The sequence below is a fragment of the Chlorocebus sabaeus genome, chromosome 2, assembly GCF_047675955.1.
Source record: "Chlorocebus sabaeus isolate Y175 chromosome 2, mChlSab1.0.hap1, whole genome shotgun sequence".
NCBI classification, from domain to species: domain Eukaryota; kingdom Metazoa; phylum Chordata; class Mammalia; order Primates; family Cercopithecidae; genus Chlorocebus; species Chlorocebus sabaeus.
Window position 1 is genome coordinate 40046591 of NC_132905.1, and position 22081 is coordinate 40068671.

Sequence of the window (22081 nt, forward strand, 5' to 3'; positions counted from 1 at the left end):
TATAAGAGGATTGCGCTTGCGCTGTAGCCTCCCAGCGACCTGTGCGCAACCACCGAGCGAGCAGCAGCCGGAAGAAGGTTAGGTTGTTGATACTGCCTCAGCGTTTTGGAGCGTTCTCTTGCGCTGCTTGTAGAGTGAGTTGGGGTCCCTTCCTCCTGGATTAGGGTAGTGGCTTAGACTCTGAGTCGTATGAACCCGCTCGACCTTTAGTTTCCCACTTGAACCCGGGGCGTCATGGTGTTTGAGAAATTCTGAGTTGGAGCTGGAGGCGCTCACCTCCCTGAGGGTTTTTACTTCATGAGAAATTTGACGGCTGGTTTTCTGCTTAGGAGGTCAGAAACCAAAGTATCTTCCCGGTCTTCTCCCAGGAGAGATAGCATCTGCTGAGGAGAAACAACCACGCAAGAGGCAACTGTCGGGAAGCCTCAAAATACTTGTTTATGAAATCTGACTGAACGCTCTGGCTGCACCACGGAATTTCCTTTTAGACCTAAAAACAGCAGAGACCCTTTAGGGAGGTCTCACTGCGGCAGTGACCTCCAGCCAAAGACCGTCAAGAACACTCTTGTAGTTGGAAAAGGTGGGGTTTATGGTCTTGCAGGGAGGGCAGTACACCGTGGAAAACACCGGGACGTCTTGAGAAGAGGGTGTTGGAAAGAATTTACAGGATTTGGGCAGGGTTTAAGGAAGCAGAGCTTCTCTCTGGATTAGATGCAGTCAGGAGGTGGGGGTAATTCTATGATTGGGTAATTTAATAATTTTTTTTTTTTTGGAGACTCGCTCTGTCTGTCGCCCAGGCTGGAGTGCAGTGGCGAGATATCGGTTCACTGCAAGCTCTGCCTCCCAAATTCAAGCGATTCTCCTGCTTCAGCCTCCCGAGTAACTGGGATGAGCCACCTCGCCCGGCCTATAATTCTTACATAATAAGAAAGTAGAACTGGCCGGGCGTGGTGGCTCACGCTTGTAATCCCAGCACTTTGGGAGGCCAAGGCGGGCGGATCACCTGAGGTCAGGAGTTCAAGACCATCCTGGCCAACATGGCGAAACCTCGTCCCTACTAAAAATAGAAAAAGTTGCCGCGTGTGGCGGTAGGCGCCTATAATCCCAGCTACTCTGGAGTCTGAGGCAGGAGAATTGCTTGAATTCGGGAGGCAGAGGTTATAGTGAACCGAGATCGCGCCACTGCACACCAGCCTGGGCGACAGAGTGAGACTCCGTCTCAAAAAGAAGATTAAAAAAAAGAAGAAGAAAGGAAGTGGAACCAAGCGAGGCTAAAACTGCAATTGGTTTAAAAAAAAAAAAAAAAGTGACTGGATGCGGTGGCTCACGCCTGTAATCCCAGCACTTTAAGAGGCGAGGCGGGCGAATCACCAGGTCAAGAGATTGAGACCATCCTATCCAACATGGTAAAAGCCCGTCTCTACTAAAAATACAAAAATTAGCTGGGGATGGTGGTGCGCACCTGTAGTCCCAGCTCTCAGAAGGCTGAGGCAGGAGAGTCACTTGAACCCAGGAGGCGGAGGTGGCAGTGAGCCGAGATCAAGCCACTGCACTCCAGCCTGGCGACAGAGCGAGACTCCATCTCAAAATAATGATAATAATAAAAAAGCCTGGGCACAGTGGCTCACACCTGTAATGCCAGCACTTTGGGAGGCAAGGCAGGCGGATCATGAGATAAGGGGTTTGAGACCAGCCTGACCAACATGGTGAAACCCCATCTCTACTAAAAATACAAAAATTAGCCGGGCATGGTGGTGTGCTCCTGTAATCCCAGCTACTCAGGTGGCTGAGGCAGGAGAATCACTTGAACCCGGGAGGCAGAGATTGCAGTGAGCCGAGATCACACCACTGAACTCCAGCCTGGGCGACAGAGCGAGACTCCGTCTCAAAAAAAAAGAAAGGATAGAGATGGGAGCATATCTGGTGTTTTGTTTTGTTTTGTTTTGTTTTTTTGAGACAGAATTTCGCTCTTGTTTCCAGGTTGGAGTATAATGGCATGATCTTGACTCACCGCAACTCCACCTCCTGGGTTCAAGGAATTCTCCTGCCTCAGTCTCCCAAGTAGCTGGAATTACAGGCATGTACCACCACGCCCGGCTAATTTTGTGTTTTTAGTAGAGACAGGGTTTCTCTGTGTTGATCAGACTGGTCTCGAACTCCTGACCTCAGGTGATCCACCCACCTTGGCCTCCCAAAGTGCTGGGATCACAGGTGTGAGCCACCATGACTGGCCTTATATCTGGTCATTTTTTTATGGTTGGCACAATGTTTCTTTTTGTTTGTTTATATTCAGACATCATTGTGGAGTGGTTTTGTTTTTGTTTGGACCCACCGTGGTCACAGAATGGCCTTGCCTGATGTTGGTGTTCTGAAATTGTTAGTGTTCAACAGGGCAGCACATCCTAGTTAACAGTGCCAGCCAGCTTCCTGATATCATGGGCTGGATCTCTTCACTGTGTTCCACATTACTAAATCATATTCGCTGCTTTAGGCCTCAACACAACTGTGTGAGATAATCCACAGAACCTAGTACTCTCTACTGGATACTAGACCCTAATCTAAGCATGGCAGTTCCTTGCCTCCAAGGAGCTTACATCTTAATGAGGTAGATGGTTTATTAGCCCCTTTTTCCAGATGAGGAAACTGCTTTTGTGGCACTAAATAGTCAAGCCATATGCAGCCAGCAAAACAGGTAACCTGGGAATCCAAGTCCAGACAATCTGATGCCAGTGGCTGCCACTTTCCCACCTTGAGAATTTGAATCCCTAAAGAGCCTGGACTGGTGCCACCAAACTTCAGTCATTTTCAGCTGCTGATATTTGTGCATACCAGAGTTACTCAATGGCAGCATTATTGACATATTGGCAGACAATTTTTTGTCAGGCCAGATAATTATTTGTTGTGGGATGTTGTTCTGTGCATTGTAAGATGTTTAGCAGCATCCCAACCTCTATATAATAAATGCCAGTGGCACCCTCCCCCTAGTTGTGACAACCAAAAATGTCTCCAGACACTCCCAAATATTCCCTGGGAGGGACAGAATCACCCCTGTTTGATCATTTTTTGGATCTTTGAGAGAGAAACATTTGGTATATGACAGTCCCCAAATCATTTTAAGTGGGAGGCCTTGAAGAGAAGAGAAGGAAACAGTGTGGCCTAAGTTTTGGAAAAGGCTGTTCAAATACACAAATGACAGAGAAAGGAAAAATAAATGAAATGGAAAAACAAAAGAAGACAAGTGATAGAGGTGAAGAAAAGGAACTTATGAAATGATCTGTGGGCCAGGCATGGTGGCTCACACCTGTAATCCCAGCACTTTGGGAGGCCCAGGTGGGAGGATTGCTTGAGCTCAGGAGTTTGAGACCAGCCTGGCCAACATAGACCCATCTCTACCAAAAAAAAAAATATATATATATATATAAAAAAAATATATACATTTGTGGGATGTTGTGTATATATATGTATTATATATAATATAAAATATATTTTTAATTAAAAAATAAGTTACTTATACCAAGGAAGCTAGTTCATTAGTTCACACTAACAAAGACACTAAGAAATTTTTTTTTTTTTTTTTTTGAGACAGAGTCTTGCTCTGTTGCCCAGGCTGGAGTGCAGTGGCGCAATCTCGGCTCACTGCAAGGTCCGCCTCCTGGGTTCATGCCATTCTCCTGCCTCAGCCTCCCAAGTAGCTGGGACTACAGGCACCTGCCACTGCGCCCAGCTAATTTTTTGTATTTTTAGTAGAGACGGGGTTTCACCGTGGGATTGATCTCCTGACCTTGTGATCTGCCTGCCTCAGCCTCCCAAAGTGCTAGGATCACAGGCATGAGCCACCGTGCCCGGCCTGTACCACAGTCTCTTATGAAATTGCTTTTTGTGAATCAATCCTCAAGTATCTGTTCCATGATACATGCTTCAGGAAAATCAGATTTCTGGTTTTGGAGGCCAAATACATGAGGTCCTGAGCTCTGGTGCTCTACTCCAAGGGTCTCTGAATGGCTGGGCATGGTGACTGAGGAAGGCTGAGGAAGGAGGATCACTTGAACTCAGGAGTTTGAGAGCAGCCTGGACAATATAATGAGACCCTGTCTCTGTAACAAATAACAAGCTCTGGGTATTTTTCCCAGCAAGTCATCCTCATGACTGCTATGGGACAAAACAAGGGTCTTTGAGATCTTATTTGGTTAGTTCCTGACCTCCTTCTCCCATATCTTTTTCTTGGTTCTCTTATAACTCCAGTTCGTCCTCCATCTAGCCCATCGAGTTTCCTGGGGCAGGGGAAAAAAAAAAAAAAAAAAAAAAAATCAAACTGCTCCCTTGCTAAAAATCAGTTAATTCTCTGTTACCTTCAGAATAGATTGCCAGTCTGCCTCCAAGCCCCCCTCACCATGCTGCTGTACCCTTCTTAGCACTCTCCATTGTGTGTGCTAAGTTCCAGTCATACTAAATCATTTAATATTTCATAAGCATGCTGTGCCCTTTCATTTGTTCCATGCTGTTCCCTCTCTAGAATGTCCTCCCCTCCTGTTCCTGGAATCTGATGAACTCCTGTCATTCTTTAAGATCCAGATCTAGACTTTACTTTTTTAAAGAAGCCTTTGATTTCTCCACAAGGGAAAAGAATGATTCCTTTCTTTCTACTTGTCTTTTTTCTGTTACAGCCCTTATTGTATTACATTGTAGCTGTCCTTGAGATCCTGGAGGGTAGGATCTGTGCCTTACTCATATTTCTTTGCTTCCCCAAAACCTAGCACATGTTTGTGAATTCAGACACCCATATGGGGTGATAGGTATAAGCGCTAATTACTAACTTGCACCAGTCTTCACTTCCCAAGAGAGGATGGGAAACCTCCCAGCTATATTCTGTTTGGAATAATTGGGTGTGAACGTAGGAAATAAATATGTTTTACATACTCCTTTTTTGATTCACTGTAAAAGGAGGTGATCAATTTTTGTTTTTGCTTTTTTGAGACAGGGTCTCACTTTGTCACCTAGGCTGGAGTACAATGGCATGATCATGACTCACTGCAACCTCAAACTCCTGGGCTCAGGCAGTCCTCCTGCCTCATCCTCTCAAGTAGTAGGACTATAGGCATGTACCTCCACACCCAGCTAATTTTAAAAAAAAAAAAATTGTAGAGATGGGGTCTCACTGTGTTGCCCCAGTGGTCTCAAAGTCCTGGCCTCAAGTGATTCTCCCACCTCAGCCTCCCAATGTGTTGGGATTACAGGCATGAGCCATAAAAGCACCTGATAGTCTTCTTGAAAGATTAGCAGGCTTTCAGTAAGGAGTGATTCAGTGTACCTTGAATATACTCAGCACCTTGGTCACTATTCATTGCCCATCTTTCTCCCTTGCTCTTAAGAGATTTATAACCCCAGTACCCAGCACAGTGCCTAGCACCTATTAGGAGCTCAGTAAACGTTTGTTGAGGCTGGGTGCAGTAGCTTATGTCTGTAATCCCGACACTTTGGGAGGCCAGAGTAGGAGGATTGCTTGAGGCCAGGAGTTTGAGACCAGCCTGGACAGCATAGTGAGACCTTGTCTCTACAAAAAAGTAATTAAAAAAAAAATTAGCCCGGCATGGTGGCTTGTGCCAGTGGCCCCAGCTACTCAAGAGGCTGAGGCAAGAGGATCCCTTGAGCTCAGGAGTTTGAAGCTGCAGTGAGTTATGATCACACCACTACACTCCGCCCTGGGTGACAGAGCAAGACCCTGTCTCTTAAATCAATTGAAAAAAAAGAATATGAATGTTTTTTGATGATGTTATCCAAGGTTACTTAATATCTTGCCATCTGTACAGAAGACTTCAAGACTCTTAAGAAAACCACGATGAGATACTACCTTACGCCCAGTAGAATTGCTGTTAATTTAAAAAAAAAAAAAAAAAAAAAAACTCCAGAAAATGACATATATTATCAAGATATGGAAAAACTGGAACCCTTGTGTACCCTTGGCAGGACTGTAAAATGATGCAGCCCCTATGGAAAAGAGCATGGTGGTTCCTCAAAAATTTTTAAACAGAATTACCATATAATCTAACAATTCAATTACGTAAATTAAAAAAAAAAAAAAAAAAACCTGAAAGGGCTGGGTGCGGGTAGTTCACACCTGTAATCCCAGCACTTTGGGAGGGTGACGCAGGCAGATCACTTGAGGTCAGGAGTTCAAGACCAGCCACGGTCAACATTGTAAAACCCCATCTCTACTGAAAATACAAAAAATTAGCCAGACATGGTGGCGGGTGCCTGTAATCCCAGCTACTCAGGAGGCTGAGGCACGAGAAACGCTTGAGCCCAGGAGGCAGAGGTTGCAGTGAGCCGAGATCCCGCCATGGCACTCCAGCCTGGGCAACAAGAGTAAAGTTCCGTCTCAAAAACAAAACAAAACAAAAAACAAACAAACTGAAAGCAATGTCTCAAAGAGATATTTTTACACCCATGTTTACAGCAGCATTATTCATACCTGGGAAGTACCCAGGTGTCCATCAGTGGATGAATGGGTAATCAAAATGCGGTGTGTACATACAATAGAATATCATTCAGTCTTAAAAAAGAATGAAATTCTGATACATGCCACAATATGGATGAACCTTAAGAACATTATATTTAGTGAAATAAGCTAGCCACAAAAAGACAACTACTGTGTTATCCCATTTATATGAGGTACCTAGAATAGTCAAATTCATAGAAACAGAAAGTAGAATGGTGGTTGCTAGGGGCTAGGGAGAGAGTGGGTAAGAGAGAGTTGTTGTCTAATGGGTACAGAGTTCCAGTTTTGCAAGATGGAAAGAGTTCTGCAAATTGGTTGTACAATAATGTGAATGTACTTTAAAATGGTTGAAATGATAAATTTTATGGCATTTGTATTTTACCATATTTTTTAAAAAAGAGCACTAAACTGGGAGACAAAAGACCAAGACTGCAGTTCTTGGTTGTTTTCCACAGATAGATGAGTCTCAAGGAAGTACTCAAGGAAGTTGAGTAAAGGAAGCTTCTTTACTCATTGCTTCTGTTAATCCATCTTTAAACGGGGTAAAAAAGACTGTGGAGTCTAGATTTGTATGAGGATCAAATAAAACCCCCCCCCCAAAAAATTTTAGGATAATTTTTTGAGCTGTAGTTATTCCCAGTATTCCAGAGCCTCTGATCTCTTGATATTTGTTACAAGTTTCACATCTTATTTCATAATGAAATGCTAAAGATGCCTTAGCAATAGCCAGTTGACTTCAAAGGTCTCCTATGAGGAATCCTTTTAATTTGGGCTATTCACCTTATAATTTGGTCCTGGGAAAACAGCAAATAAATAAAATTTTATGAGGACTATTGATGATCTAAGATGGTAATTATCAGTGTAGTTTGGCATGAGCTAATGAAATACTCAGGATTTTCATCTTAGTGTGAAAAAGCTCTTCTTCTCCAACAAATCCCCAAATGACGGATGACTCCAGTGCAGGGGGCAGCGGGGCGGCAGGGCGGGGGGCGGGGCGGAGGCCCCGGCAGCCCTGGGAGGGATGGGGAACCGCGGTGGCTTCCGCGGAGGTTTCGGCATTGGCATCCGGGGCCAGGGTCACGGCCGGAGCCAAGGCCGCGGAACTCGCTGAGGCAAGGCCGAGGATAAGGAGTAGATGCCCATCACCAAGCTGGGCCACCTGGTCAAGGACATGAAGATCAAGTACCTGGAGGATGTCTCTTCTCCCTGCCCATCAACGAATCTGAGATCATTGACTTTTTCCTGGGGGCCTCTCTCAAGGAAGAGGTTTTGAAGATTATGCCGGTGCAGAAGCAGACCCGCGCCGGCCAGCACACCAGATTCAAGGCGTTTGTTGCCATCGGGGACTACAATGGCCACGTCGGTCTGGGTGTTAAGCGCTCCAAGGAGGTGGCCACTGCCATCCGCGGGGCCATCATCCTGGCCAAGCTCTCCAATGTCCCTGTGCGCAGAGGCTATTGGGGGAACAAGATGGGAAAGCCCCACACTGTCCCTTGCAAGGTGACAGACCGCTGCGGCTCTGTGCTGGTGCACCTCATCCCTGCGCCCAGGCATTGTCTGGGCGCCTGTGCCCAAGAAGCTCCTCATGATGGCTGGTGTTGATGACTGCTACACCTCAGCCAGGGGCTGCACTGCCACCCTGGGCAACTTCTCCAAGGCCACCTTTGACGCCATCTGTAAGACCTACAGCTCCCTGACCCCCAACCTCTGGAAGGAGACTATATTCACTAAGTCTCCGTATCAGGAATTCACTGACCACCTCGTCAAGACCCACACCAGAGTCTCCATGCAGAGGACCCAGGCTCCAGCTGTGGCTGCAACATAGGGTTTTTACACGAGAAAAATAAAGTGAATTAAGCCTAAAAAAAAAGCTGGTCTCAAATTAGGGGCCTGTGTGGAAGAATTAATATCTGTTGAGTACTTACTGTCAGGCCCTATAGATGTTGCATTATCTCGTTTAGTACTCAAGAACAGCTTTGTCAGGTTAACATTATATCCATTTTATAAACAGGTTAACGAAGGCTCAGAGAGTGTAAGTCACTTACCCAGCATAACACAGTGAGTAACAGAGATGGAATTCGAGCCCAAGTCTGCGTGAATCTGGAGCCCATATTTTTTCTGCTATGTTACAGTGCCTCTGAAAATATATTTGACTATGCCTACTGGTGATAGAGTTTATGATAAATGATATATATTTGATGTTTATATATTTATATCAATTGTTTTACTTCATTACAAGTAAGACAGACTATCTAGGGATGATTATCACCACTTTACAGATGAGGAAACAGATAGTCAGAAAATTTAACTTACCTAGCTTCAGACAACCAATAAATGACAATAATAGGGCTTGGACACATGTACTGCAACTCTCAGACTCCTGCTTTTTCCACATTGGCCTATGAGAGTAGAATTTTATCTATATTTTATCTATGAGTTTTCTTTTTCCTTTTTTTTTTTTTTTTTTCTGAGACAGAGTCTTACTCTGTCACCCAGGCTGGAGTGCAGTGGCGCAATCTCGGCTCACTGCAACCTCCGTCCCCTGGGTTCAAGCGATTCTCCTGCCTCAGCCTCCCAAGTAGCTGAGAGGGATTACAGGTTCCTGCCACCATGCCCAGCTAATTTTTGTATTGTTAGTAGAAATGGGATTACACCATCTTGGCCAGGCTGATCTTGAACTCCTGACCTCATGATCCACTTGCCTCAGCCTCCCAAAGTGCTGGGATTACAGGCGTGAGCCACCTTGCCCAGCCATATCTATGAATTTTCTGGCTCTAACTTTTAATAGGAGCAAACAGTGGGCATCTTGACAGTCTTGCACTTCTGTTTATGCTTGTACATAAGATTAAACACATATGTTCACTCCCCAAATCACTGAAGTGACAGTGAGTTAACATTTTTGTGGTTTCCAGTCTATGGACAAAGAGAGTAAGAAAGAAACCGATAGCAGATTAAGGATATCAACACATTTTTGGAAGATAGAAAACCATAGTTGAGCTGAGAAAACAATTCTAAATGTTTGCTGAGGGTTATACTAACAAGAGACAAACAGATTCATATTGCAGAACACTAGAATGTCAGGACTGGGACAGAGCACATCAGAGGTGACGTGAGAGGCAGGAAAGAGAGGGTTTGGCTGAAAGCCTTTATAGGAAGTGAAACGGCCAAGTCTTTTTCTCCATCCTACTCACTTAGACAACTACCCTTTCATCTCCCTAGCAGCCCCTGGGACAAAATTGAGGTAGAGAAGCTCCAGACACTGAGATACCAGACACAGCTAAAGATAATAGCAGGGAGGCTAAGGTAGGAGGGTATCAGACTGAAAACAGAGATTAGATGAATTGTCTACATGCTGAACGGTGAAACACAGTCCTGCTGAAATTTGCTCCAGGAATGCTGACAGCGAGGCTTGTATTCTCCAGGCAAGATATCAGGGAATTAATTTTAATTAACCCCAGAGGAAAGATCTATACATACTGATATTTGAGGTCCCCCAACAAAACACCTAAGTACCCACTTCATCATCCTACAGTGAAACCCACGAACTGATAAACTTCCTGTTAACACAGAGCTTCCAAATACTTAGTGACTCACTCTTAAATATGAAGAGACAACAAAGGGTCACCAGATATTTAAGATAAACCTTCACCAAGAAAGACAGCATCAAATAGAAAAAAAAGAAAAAGGGAACAGAAACTGAAAAGGACAGAACAATATTTTTTAAAAATAAGCAGTCTATGAGAGATAGTAGAAAATACTGCATCCATAAAGCAAAGATAAAATGGTCCAAAAAACAAACAGAAAAAGTAACAGCTCTGGGGAATTAAAAATATAGTAGAAAAATTGGCTGGGTATGGTGACTCATGCCTGTAATCCCAGCACTCTGAGAGGCCAAGGTAGAAGGACTGTTTAAAGCCAGGAGTTCGAGACCAACCTGAGCAATATAGAGAGATCTCTGCTAAACATTTTTTTAAAAAGAAAAATTAGGCTGGGCGCAGTGGCTCATGCCTGTAATCAAGAGTAAAACAAGAAAAAGTAAAACAAGAAAGACAGAAAAAAAAAATCCTAAAATTTGTACGGAACAAAAAGTCCAAATAGTCAAAGCAATCCTAAACGAAAAGAACAAAGCTAGAGGCATTATACTGCCTGACTTTAAAATATATTGCAAGGCTCTAATAACCAACACAGCATGGCATTGATATAAAAACATAGACCAAGAGAACAAAATAGAGAACCCAGAAATAAATCCACGTACAGCGAATTGATATTTGAAAAAGGTACCAAGCACATACGCTGGGGGAAAATGTTGTTGTGAAAACAATATCCATATCCAGAAGAATGAAACTAAACTCCTATCTCTCACCATATGCAAAAAATCAACTCAAAATGTGTAGGGAAAACAAAGAGAGATCAGATTGTTACTGTATCTACAAAAAGGAAGACAAAAGAAACTCTTTTTTTTTTTTGAAAGGAAGTCTCACTTTGTCGCCCAGGCTGGAGTGCAGTGGCACAATCTCGTCTCACTACAAGCTCCACCTCCTGGGTTCACACCATTCTCCCGCCTCAGCCTCCCTAGTAACTGGGACTGCAGGTGCCCGCCACCATGCCCAGCTAATTTTTTGTATTTTTAGTAGTGACAGGGTTTCACCGTGGTAGTCAGGATGGTCTCGATCTCCTGACCTCGTGATCTGCCTGCCTCAGCCTACCAAAGTGCTGGGATTACAGGCGTGAACCACCACGCCCAGTGAAGAAACTCCATTTTGATCTGTACTAAGAAAAATTGTTCTGCTTTGAGATGCTGTTAATCTGTGACTCTTGGCCCAACCCTGTGCTCACAAAAACATGTGCTGTATTGACTCAAGGTTTAAGGGATTTAGGGCTGTACAGGATGTGCTTTGTTAAAAATGTGTTTGCAGCCGGGCGCAGTGGCTCACGCCTGTAATCCCAACACTTTGGGAGGCTGAGGCAGGCGGATCATGAGGTCAGGAGATCAAGACCATCCTGGCTAACACGGTGAAACCCCTTCTGTACTAAAAATACAAAAACTTAGACAGGCATGGTGGCACGCACCTGTAGTCCCAGCTACTCGGGAGGCTGAGGCAGGAGAATGGCATGAACCCAGGAGGCAGAGCTTGCAGTGAGCCGAGATTGCACCACTGCATTCCAGCCTGGGCGACAGAGCGAGACTTCCCTCTGAAAAAAAAAAAAAGAAAAGAAAAAAGTATTTCCAGACAGTATGCTTTGTGAAAGTCATCGCCATTCTCCATTCTCTATTAACCAGGGACATAATGCACTGTGGAAGGCCACAGGGACCCCTGCCCAAGAAAGCCTGGGTATTATCCAGGTTTCCCCCCACTGAGACAGCCTGAGATATGGCCTCATGGGAAGGGAAAGACCTTACAGCCCCCCAGCCCGACACCTGTAAAGGGTCTGTGCTAAGGAGGATTAGTGAAAGCAGAAGGCCTCTATGTGGTTGAGATAAGAGGAAGGCACCTGTCTCCTGCACGTCCCTGGGAATGGAATGTCTTGGTGTAAAATCCGACCGTACATTCTATTCTGAGATAGGAGAAAACCGCCTTATGGCTGGAAGCGGTACTGCCTCATGGCACTGAGGTGTTAATGTAAGGTTAAACATAAATCTAGCCTATGTGCACATCCAGGCACAGCATCTTTTCTTCGACTTATTTATGACACAGAGTCTTTGCTCACATGTTTTTCTGCTGACCCTCTCCCCACCTTCACCCTTTAGCCCCACCACATTCCCCTCGTGGAGATAGTAAAGAAAGTGATCAATAAGTACTGAGGGAACTCAGAGACCAGCGCAGGTGCAGGTCCTCACTTGCTAAGTGCCAGTCCCCTAGGACCACATTTCTTCCTCTATACTTTGTCTCTGTGTCTTATTTCCTTTTCTTAGTCCCTCGTCTCCACCTTGTGAGAAATACTCACAGGTGTGGAGGGGCAGGCCCCCTTCATCTGGTGCCCAATGTGGGTTCCTTTCTCTATGGTGAAGATACGCTACAGTGTGATCATTGAAGACAAATCGATGAGAGATTCCTGAGTACGTCCACGGTCAGCCTTGCGGTAAGCTTGTGCACTCAGAGAAACCTAGGATAACAATGGGTCAAACTGAAAGCAAATATGCCTCTTATCTCAGTTTTATTAAAATTCTTTTAAGAAGAGGGGGAGTTAGAACCTCTACAGAAAATCTAATCACGGTATTCCAAACAATAGAACAATTCTGCCCATGGTTTCCAGAACAGGGAACTTTAAATCTAAAAGATTGGGGAAAATTGGCAAAGAATTAAAACAAGAAAATAGGATAAAATCATCCCACTTACACTACAGAATAATTGGGCCATTATTAAAATAGCTTTAGAATCTTTAAAACAGAAGAAGATAGCGTTTCAGTTTCTGATGCCCCTGAAAGCTGTGTAATTGATTGTGAAGAAGAGGCAGGGACAGAATTTGAGAAAGGAATGGAAAGTTCACAGTATAAAAAGGTAGAAGAGCCTGTAATGGTTCGGTCAACGCAAAATGTTGACTACAGTAAATTACAGGAGGTAATATATTCTGAACCATCAAAATTGGGGGGAAAAGGTCTAGAACTATTGGGGCCATCAGAGTCTAAACCATGATGGCCAACTCTCCAATCTCAAATGCAGGTTAGACAAGTACAAACCCCAAGAGAATATCAGAAAAGGATAGTCTCTATCACGGCAATGACAATCCAGATACAGTATCCACAATATCAGCTGGTAGAAAGTAAGACCCAACGGCCAGTACCCTGCCAATACTGGTCGCCAGCCGAACTTCAGTATCGGCCGCTCCCAGAAAATCAGTATGGACAGCCAGGAAGTTTCCAGCACCACAGGGCACGGTGCTATAGCCTCAGCCGCCCACTATGAGACTTAATCCTACAGCACCACCTAGTGGACAATGTGGTGCATTACATGAAATTGTTGCGAAGGCAAGAAAACAAGGAGATACTGAGGCATGGCAGTTTCTAGTAATATTCTAGAGCCCATACCACCTGGAGAAGGGGCCCAAGAGGGAGCGCCTACCTGAGCTGATGCCAGGTATGAGTCCTTTTCTATGAAAATGCTAAAAGACATGAAAGAGGGAGTAAAACAGTATGTACCCAATTCTCCTTATATGAGAACATTACTAGATTCCGTTGCTCACGGAAATAGACTTATTCCTTATGACTGGGAAATTTTGGCCAAATCGTCACTCTCACCTTGTCAATTTTTACAATTTAAGACCTGGTGGATTGATGGGGTACAACAACAGATCCAAAACAATAGGGCCGCCAATCCTCCAGTTAACATAGATGCAGGTAAAAAATAGAAAAATTAAACCACAAAAAATAGAAATAAGAAAAGACACATTAAAAACATTAAATGACTTTCACAAATTGCTAGGAGATATTAATTAGATTCGGCCAACTCTAGTCATTCCTACTTACGCCATGTCAAATTTGTTCTCTATTTTAAGAGGGGACCCGGACTTAAATAGTAAAAGAATATTAACCCCAGAGGCAGCAAATGAAATTGAATTAGTTGAAGAAAAAATTCAGTCAGCACAAGTAAATAGAATAGATCCCTTGGCCCCACTCCAACTGTTGATTTTTGCTACTGCACATTCTCCGACAGGCATCATTGTTCAAAACACTGAGCTTGCGGAGTGCTCCCTTCTTCCTCACGGTACAATTAAGACTTTCACATTGTACTTGGATCAAATAGCTACATTAATTGGTCAGGCAAGATTATGATAATAAACTTGTGTGGAAGCGACCCAGACAAAATCATTATTCCTTTAAACAAGGAACAGGTTAGACAAGCCTTTGTCAATTCTTGTATGTGGCAGACTGGTCTTGCTGATTTTGTGGGAATTATTGCCAATCATTACCCAAAAACAAAAACCGTCCATTTTTTAAAATTGACTACTTGGATTTTACCTAAAATTACCAGACATTAAACCTTTAGAAAAGTGCTCTGACAGTGTTTACTGATGGTTCCAGCAATGAAAAAGTGGCTTACACTGGGCCAAAAGAACAAGTCATTAAAATTCAATATCACTCGGCTCAAAGAGCAGTTGGTTACAGCCATTACAGTGTACAAGATTTTAATCAGCCTATTAATATTGTGTCAGATTCTGCATATGTAGTACGGGCTACAAGGGATGTTGCGACAGCCCTAATCAAATACAGTATGGATGATCAGTTAAACCAGCTGTTCAATTTATTACAACAAACTGTGAGAAAAAGAAATTTCCTATTTTATGTTACTCATATTCGAGCACACGCTAATTTACCAGGGCCTTTAACTAAAGCAAATGAACAAGCTGACTTACTGGTATCCTCTGCATTCATAAAAGCACAAGAACTTCATGCTTTGACTCATGTAAATGCGGCAGGATTAAAAAATAAATTTGATATCATATGGAAATAGGAAAAATATATTGTACAACATTGCACCCAGTGTCAAGTTCTACACCTGCCCATTCAAGAGGCAAGAGTTAATTACAGAGGTCTAGGTCCTAATGCGTTATGGCAAATGGATGTCACACATGTACCTTCATTTGGAAAATTATCATTTGTCCATGTGACAGTTGATACTTATTCACATTTCATATGGGCAAGACAGGAGAAAGTATTTCCCATGTTAAAAGACATTTATTATCTTGTTTTGCTCTCATGGGCATTTCAGAAAAAATTAAAACTGACAATGGGCCAGGATACTGTAGTAAAATATTCCAAAAATTCTTAAATCAGTGGAAAATTACACATACAACAGGAATTCCCTATAATTCCCAAGGACAGGCCATAGTTGAAAGAACTAATAGAACACTCAAAACTCAATTGGTTAAACAAAAAAGAAGGGGGAGACAGTAAGGAGTATACCACTCCTCAGATGAAACTTAATCTAGCACTCTATACTTTAAATTTTTTAAACATTTATAGAAATTAGACTACTACCTCTGCAAAACAACATCTTACTGGTAAAAAGAAGAGCCCACATGAAGGAAAACTAATTTGGTGGAAAGACAACAAAAATAAAACATGGGAAATAGGGAAGGTGGTAACATGGGGGAGAGGTTTTGCTTGTGTTTCACCAGGGGTAAATCAGCTTGCTGTTTAGATACCGACTAGACATTTAAAGTTCTACAATGAACCCATCGGAGATGCAAAGAAAAGCGTCTCTGCAGAGACGGAGACACCACAATCGAGCACCGTCGACTTACCAGACAAACAAAATGGTGATATCAGAAGAACAGATGAAGTTGCCATCCACCAAGAAAGCAGAACTGCCGACTTGGGCACAATTTAAAAAGCTGACACAGTTCTCTGAAAAAAAGCCTAGAGAACACAAGGGTGACACAAACTGCAGAGAGTATGCTGCTTGCAGCTTTGATGATTGTATCAACGGTAGTAAGTCTCCCCGCGTCTGCAGGAGCAGCTGCAGCTGATTATACCTACTGGGCCTACATGCCCTTCCCGCCCTTAATTCGGGCAGTTACATGGATGGATAATCTGATTGAAGTATATGTTAATAATAGTGCGTGGGTACCTGGCCCCATAGATGATTGTTGCCCTGCCCAACCCGAGGAAGAAGGAATGATGAATATTTCAATTGGGTATCGTTATCCTCCTATTTGCCTAGAGAGGGCACCAGGATACTTAATGCCTGAAACCCACAATTAGTAGAAGTACCTACTGTCAGTACCACCAGTAGATTTACTTACGACATGGTAAGTGGAATGTCACTCAGGCCACAGGTAAATTATTTACAGGACCCTTCTTATCAAAGATCATTACAATCCAGGCCTAAGGGGAAGCCTTGCCTCAAGGAAATTCCCAAAGAATCAAAACGCTCAGAAGTTTTAGTTTGGGAAGAATGTGTGGCGGATAGTGTGGTGATACTCCAAAACAATGAATTCGGAACCATTATAGATCGGGCACCTCGTCCACCGCAGTTGCACAGGACAAACTCAATCGTGTTTCAGTGCACATATGAGTCCGGCTGTGAACAGTGACGTAAGAGAAGGTTTAGATAAAAATAAGTCCAAAAGGTTAGTCTCCCTACCCTTGGGAATGGGGAGAAAAAGGAATCTCTGCTCCAAGACCAAAAATAATAAGTCCTGTCATTGGTCCTGAACATCCAGAATTATGGAGGCTTACTGTGGCCTCACACATTAGAATTTGGTCTGGAAATCAAGCTACAGGAACAAAAGATCGTAAGTCATCTTATACTATTGGCCTAAATTCCAGTCTGACAATTCCTGTGCAAAATTGTGTAAAACCCCCTTATATGCTAATTGTAGGAAACTTAGTTATTAAACCAGATTCCCAAACTATATCCTGTGAAAATTGTAGATTATTCACTTGCATTGATTCGACTTTTAATTGGCAGCACCGTATTCTACTAGTGAGATAAAGAGAGGGCATGGGGATCCCTGTGTCCATGGACCGACCATGGGAGGCTTCGCCATCCATCCATATTTTGACTGAAGTATTAAAAGAAGTTCTAAATAGATCCAAAACATTCATTTTTACTTTAATTTCAGTGATCATGGGATTAATTGCAGTTACAGCTACGGCCGCTGTGGCAGGAGTTGCACTGCACTCTTCTGTACAGACAGTAAACTTTGTTAACAATTGGCAAAAAAATTTTGCGAGATTGTGGAATTCACAATCTGATATTGATCAAAAATTGGCAAACCCAATTAATGATCTTAGACAAACTGTCATTTGGATGGGAGACAGGCTCATGAGCTTGGAACATCGTTTTCAGTTACAGTGTGACTGGAATACATCAGATTTTTGTATTACACCCCGAGCCTGTAATGAGTCTGAGCATCACTGGGACATGGTTGGATGCCATCTGTAGGAAAGAGAAGATAATCTTACTTTAGACGTTTCAAAATTAAAAGAGCAAATTTTCAAAGCATCAAAAGCCCATTTAAATCTGATACCAGGAACTGAGGCAATCGCAGGAGCTGCTGATGGCTTTGCAAATCTTAACCCTGTCACTTGGGTTAAAAGCCTCGGAAGTTCCACTATTGTAAATTTTGTATTAATCCTTGTGTGCCTGCTCTGTCTGTTGTTAGTCTACAGGTGTACCCAGCAGCTCCGAAGGGACAGCGACCATCAAGAACGGGCCACAATGACGATGGTGGTTTTGTCAAAAGAAAACGGGGAAATGTAGGGAAAAGAAAGAGAGATCAGATTGTTACTGTGTCTAATTAGAAAAAGGAATACAAAAGAAACTACATTTTGATCTGTACTAAGAAAAATTGTTCTGCTTTGAGATGCCGTTAACCTGTAACTCTTGTCCCAACCCTGTGCTCACAAAAACATGTGCTGTATTGACTCAAGGTTTAAGGGATTTAGGGCTGTGCAGGATGTGCTTTGTTAAAAATGTTTTTGCAGGCAGTATGCTTGGTGAAAGTCATCGCCATTCTCCATTCTTGATTAACCAGGGACACAGTGCACTGCGGAAGGCCGCAGGGACCCCTGCCCAAGAAAGCCTGGGTATTGTCCAGGTTTCCCTGCACTGAGACAGCCTGAGATATGGCCTCGTGGGAAGGGAAAGACCTTACAGCCCCCTAGCCCGACACCTGTAAAGGGTCAGTGCTGAGGAGGAGTAGTGAAAGTGGAAGGCCTCTATGTGGTTGAGATAAGAGGAAGGCACCTGTCTCCTGCACGTCCCTGGGAATGTCTTGGTGTAAAATCCGACCATACATTCTATTCTGAGATAGGAGAAAACCGCCTTATGGCTGGAGGCGAGACATCATGGTGGCAGTACTGCTCTGTTACTCTTTACTGCACTGAGGTGTTAATGTAAGGTTAAACATAAATCTAGCCTATGTGCACATCCAGGCACAGCATCTTTTCTTCAACTTATTTATGACACAGAGTCTTTGCTCACATGTTTTTCTGCTGACCCTCTCCCGACCTTCACCCTATAGCCCCACCACATTCCCCTTGACGAGATAGTAGAGACAGTGATGAATAAATACTGAGGGAACTCAGAGACCAGCACCAGTGCAGGTCCTCACTTGCTGAGCGCAGGTCCCCTGGGCCCACGTTTCTTCCTCTATACTTTGTCTCTGTGTCGTATTTCTTTTCTCAGTCTCTCGTCTTCACCTTGCGAGAAATACCCACAGGTGTGGAGGGGAAGGCTCCCTTCAAAAATGCATGAAAGACTTAAATGTATTCCAAACTATAGAACTACTAGAAGAAAACATGGGGAAACCCTCTAGGATACTGGTCTAGGCAAAGACTTTGTGACTAAGACTTCAAAAGCACAGGCAACAAAACCAAAAATAGACAAATAGGACTATACTAAACTAAAAAGTTCATGCACAGCAAAGGAAACAACAGAATGAAGAGACAACCTGTTGAATGGTACAAAATATTTGCAAACCATTCATCTAACAAGGGATTAATATCCAGAATATACATGGAACTCAAACAACTCAATAGCAAAAACAATTCCATTTTTAAAAGTGAGCAAAGGATCTGAACAGACATTTCTCAAAAGAAGATGTACAAAGGCCAGCAGGTATATGAAAAAATGCTCAATATTACTAATCATCATAGAAATGCAAATCAAGGCCGGGCATGGTGGCTCATGCCTGTAATCCCAGCACTTTGGGAGGCCAAGGTGGGCCTGCGGTCAGGAGTTCGAGACCAGCCTGGCCAACATAGTGAAACCCCGTCTCTACTAAAAATACAAAATTAGCCAGCGTGGTGGTACACGCCTGTAATCCCAGCTACTCGGGAGGCTGAGGCAGGAGAGTTGCTTGAACCCGGGAGGCAGAGGCTGTGGTGAGCTGAGATCGTGCCATTGTACTCCAGCCTGGGCAACAAGCCAGAAACTCCATCTCAAAAAAAAAAAATAATAAAAATAAAAGGAAATCAAAACCACTGTGAGATATTGTCTCACCCCAGTTAGAATGGCTATTACGAGAAAGATAAAAAAATAAAATAAACAGTTGCTGGTCAGGATGCAGAGAAGAGGAGACTTATACACTGTTGGTGGGAATGCAAATTAGTATAGCCATTGTGGAAAACAGTTATGGAGATTTCTCAAAGAAACGAAAAGTAGAACTATCATGCGATGTAGCAGTCTCACTACTGTGTATTTATCCAAAGGAAAGGAAATCAGTATATCAAGGGATAGCTCCACCCATATGTTTATTGCAGCACTATTCACAATAGCAAAGATATGGAATCAACTTTGTGTCCATCAGTGGATGACTGAGAAAGATAATGTGATATATATATATATACACACACACACACACACACACACACACACACACACACACATAATGGAATATTATTTGGCAATTAAAAAGACTGAAGGGTGGGCATGTTGGCTCATGCCTGTAATCCCAGCACTTTAGGAGACCAAGGTGGGAGGACTGTTTGAGGCCAGGAGTTCGAGACCAGCCTGGGCAACACAGTGAGACCCCGTCTCTACAAAAAATAAAATAAAAAATTAGCCAAGCGTGGTAGCATGTGCCTGTAGTCCCAGCTACTCAGGAGACAGAGTCAGGAGGACCACCTGAGCCTAGAATTTCAAGGCTGCAGCGTGCCATGACTGCACCACTGCACTCCAGCCTGGGCAACAGAGCAACAGCCCATCAAAAAAAAGCGGGGAGGAGAATGAATTAGGCTGGGCATGGTTGCTCATGCCTGCAATCCCAGCACTTTGGTAGGCCAAGATGGGTGGATCACTTGAACTCAGGAGTTCGAGACCAGCCTGGGCAACATGGCAAAACCCCATCTCTACAAAAAAATGCAAAAATTAGCTGGGCATGGTGGTGTGCCTGTAGTCCAAGCTACTTGGAAGGCTGAAGTGGGAGGATTGCTTGAGCCTGGGAGGTCAAGGCTGCAGTGAGCTATGATCACGCCACTGCACTCTAGCCTGGGCGACAGAGTGAGACCCTGTCTCAAAAAAAAAAAAAAAAGAATAAATTATGTCATTTGTAGCAACATGGTTGGAATTGGAGGTCATTGTGTTAAGTGAAATAAGCTCGACCCAGAAAGGCAAATATGACATATTCTCACTCGTGTGGGAGCCTAAAAAAAGTTGATCTCATGAAAGTAGAGAGTAAAATGTTAGTTACCAGAGGCTAAAAGGGTTGTGGGTGTGTGAATGGGGAGGAAGAGAGGTTGGTTAATAGGTACAAACATACAGTTAGATAGAAGGAATATGTTCTGATTTTTAATAGCAGAGTAAAGTGACTATAGTTAAACAACAGTGTATTATGCATTTCAAAATAGCTAGAAGAGACAACTTGAAATGTACTGAACACACAGAAATGATAAATGCTGAAGATGATGGATATCCTAAATACCCTGAATTGGTCATTACACATTCTATGTATGTAACAAAGTATCATATGTACCCCCTAAATATGTACCAATATTATGTATCAATAAAAAAAAAAAAAAGACAAAGATAATAGGTTTTAGGAAGTGGAATCAACCTAGGAAGGAAGCAGAAGGAAGTCCCAAGAGGATAGCTATATGCAGACTTAGAGAGACTGGAGAAAGAAGCACTCTAGGGGGTTATTTCCAGAAAACTGATAGAGTATCTGACATGTTTGTCTGTGTTGAAAATAATTTAGGCATTTTTACATTTATGTTGGAAAGTCTGGAAGAATTAGTGATAATGACAGAAAATTTGGCAAACAAAAACTGAGGCAATTGTTAATTCCAAGAAAAACCAAAAATTGTATAAGAAAGGAAATGTAGCTGGGCACAGTGGCATGCACCTGTAACGTCAGCTGCTCAGGGGGCTGAGGTAGGAGGATCACTTGAGTCCAGGAGTTCCAGACCAGCCTGAGTGACAGAGAGACCCCATCGAAAGAAAGACAAAGAGAGAACTAGGAGAGAAAGAAAGAGAAAGAGGGGGAGAGAGAGAGAGAAAGAGAGAGAAAGGAAATGTGATCATAATATGTCTAATTGATCCAGAAGTAAACCACACTAGTATATGAAAATCATAATAAGATTAACACGAAATATTGATTTAATAAAATATATTGTGATATGACAATATTGGGAAAGATGGAAAATATAAGGTGTGAATTATCATATTTCCTGTAAGATACTGATATAGTTTGGATATTTGTCCCTGACCAAATCTTACATTGAATTGTAATCTCAATGCTGGGGGTGGGGCCTGGTGGGAGGTATTTGGGTCATGAGGGTGGATCTCTCATGGTTTGGTGCTGTCTTCACAATAGCACAACATCTGGTCATTTAAAAATGTGTGGCACTGGCTGGGTGTGGTGGCTCATGCCTGTAATCTCAGCACTTTGGGAGGCCGAGGTGGATGGATCATGAGGTCAGGAGTTCGAGACCAGCCTGGCCAACATGGTGAAACCTGTCTCTATTAAAAATATAAAAATTAGCTGGGTGTGGTGGCACGCACCTGTAATCTCAGCTACTTGGGAGTCTGAGGCAGGAGAATTGCCTGAACCCAGGAGGTGGAGGTTGCAGTGAACCGAGATCGCACCACTGCACTCCAGCCTGGGCGACAGAGCGAGACTCCATCTCAGGAAAAAAAA

At 43.2% G+C, this 22081-nt stretch overlaps 2 pseudogenes; both read left to right on the plus strand.

Moving 5' to 3' along the window:
* Window positions 1-34: 34 nt before the first annotated feature.
* LOC103248704 (small ribosomal subunit protein uS5 pseudogene) lies at window positions 35-8658 on the plus strand (annotated as a pseudogene).
* Window positions 8659-10311: 1653 nt separating this feature from the next.
* LOC140709334 (endogenous retrovirus group K member 6 Env polyprotein-like) lies at window positions 10312-18583 on the plus strand (annotated as a pseudogene).
* Window positions 18584-22081: the final 3498 nt, after the last annotated feature.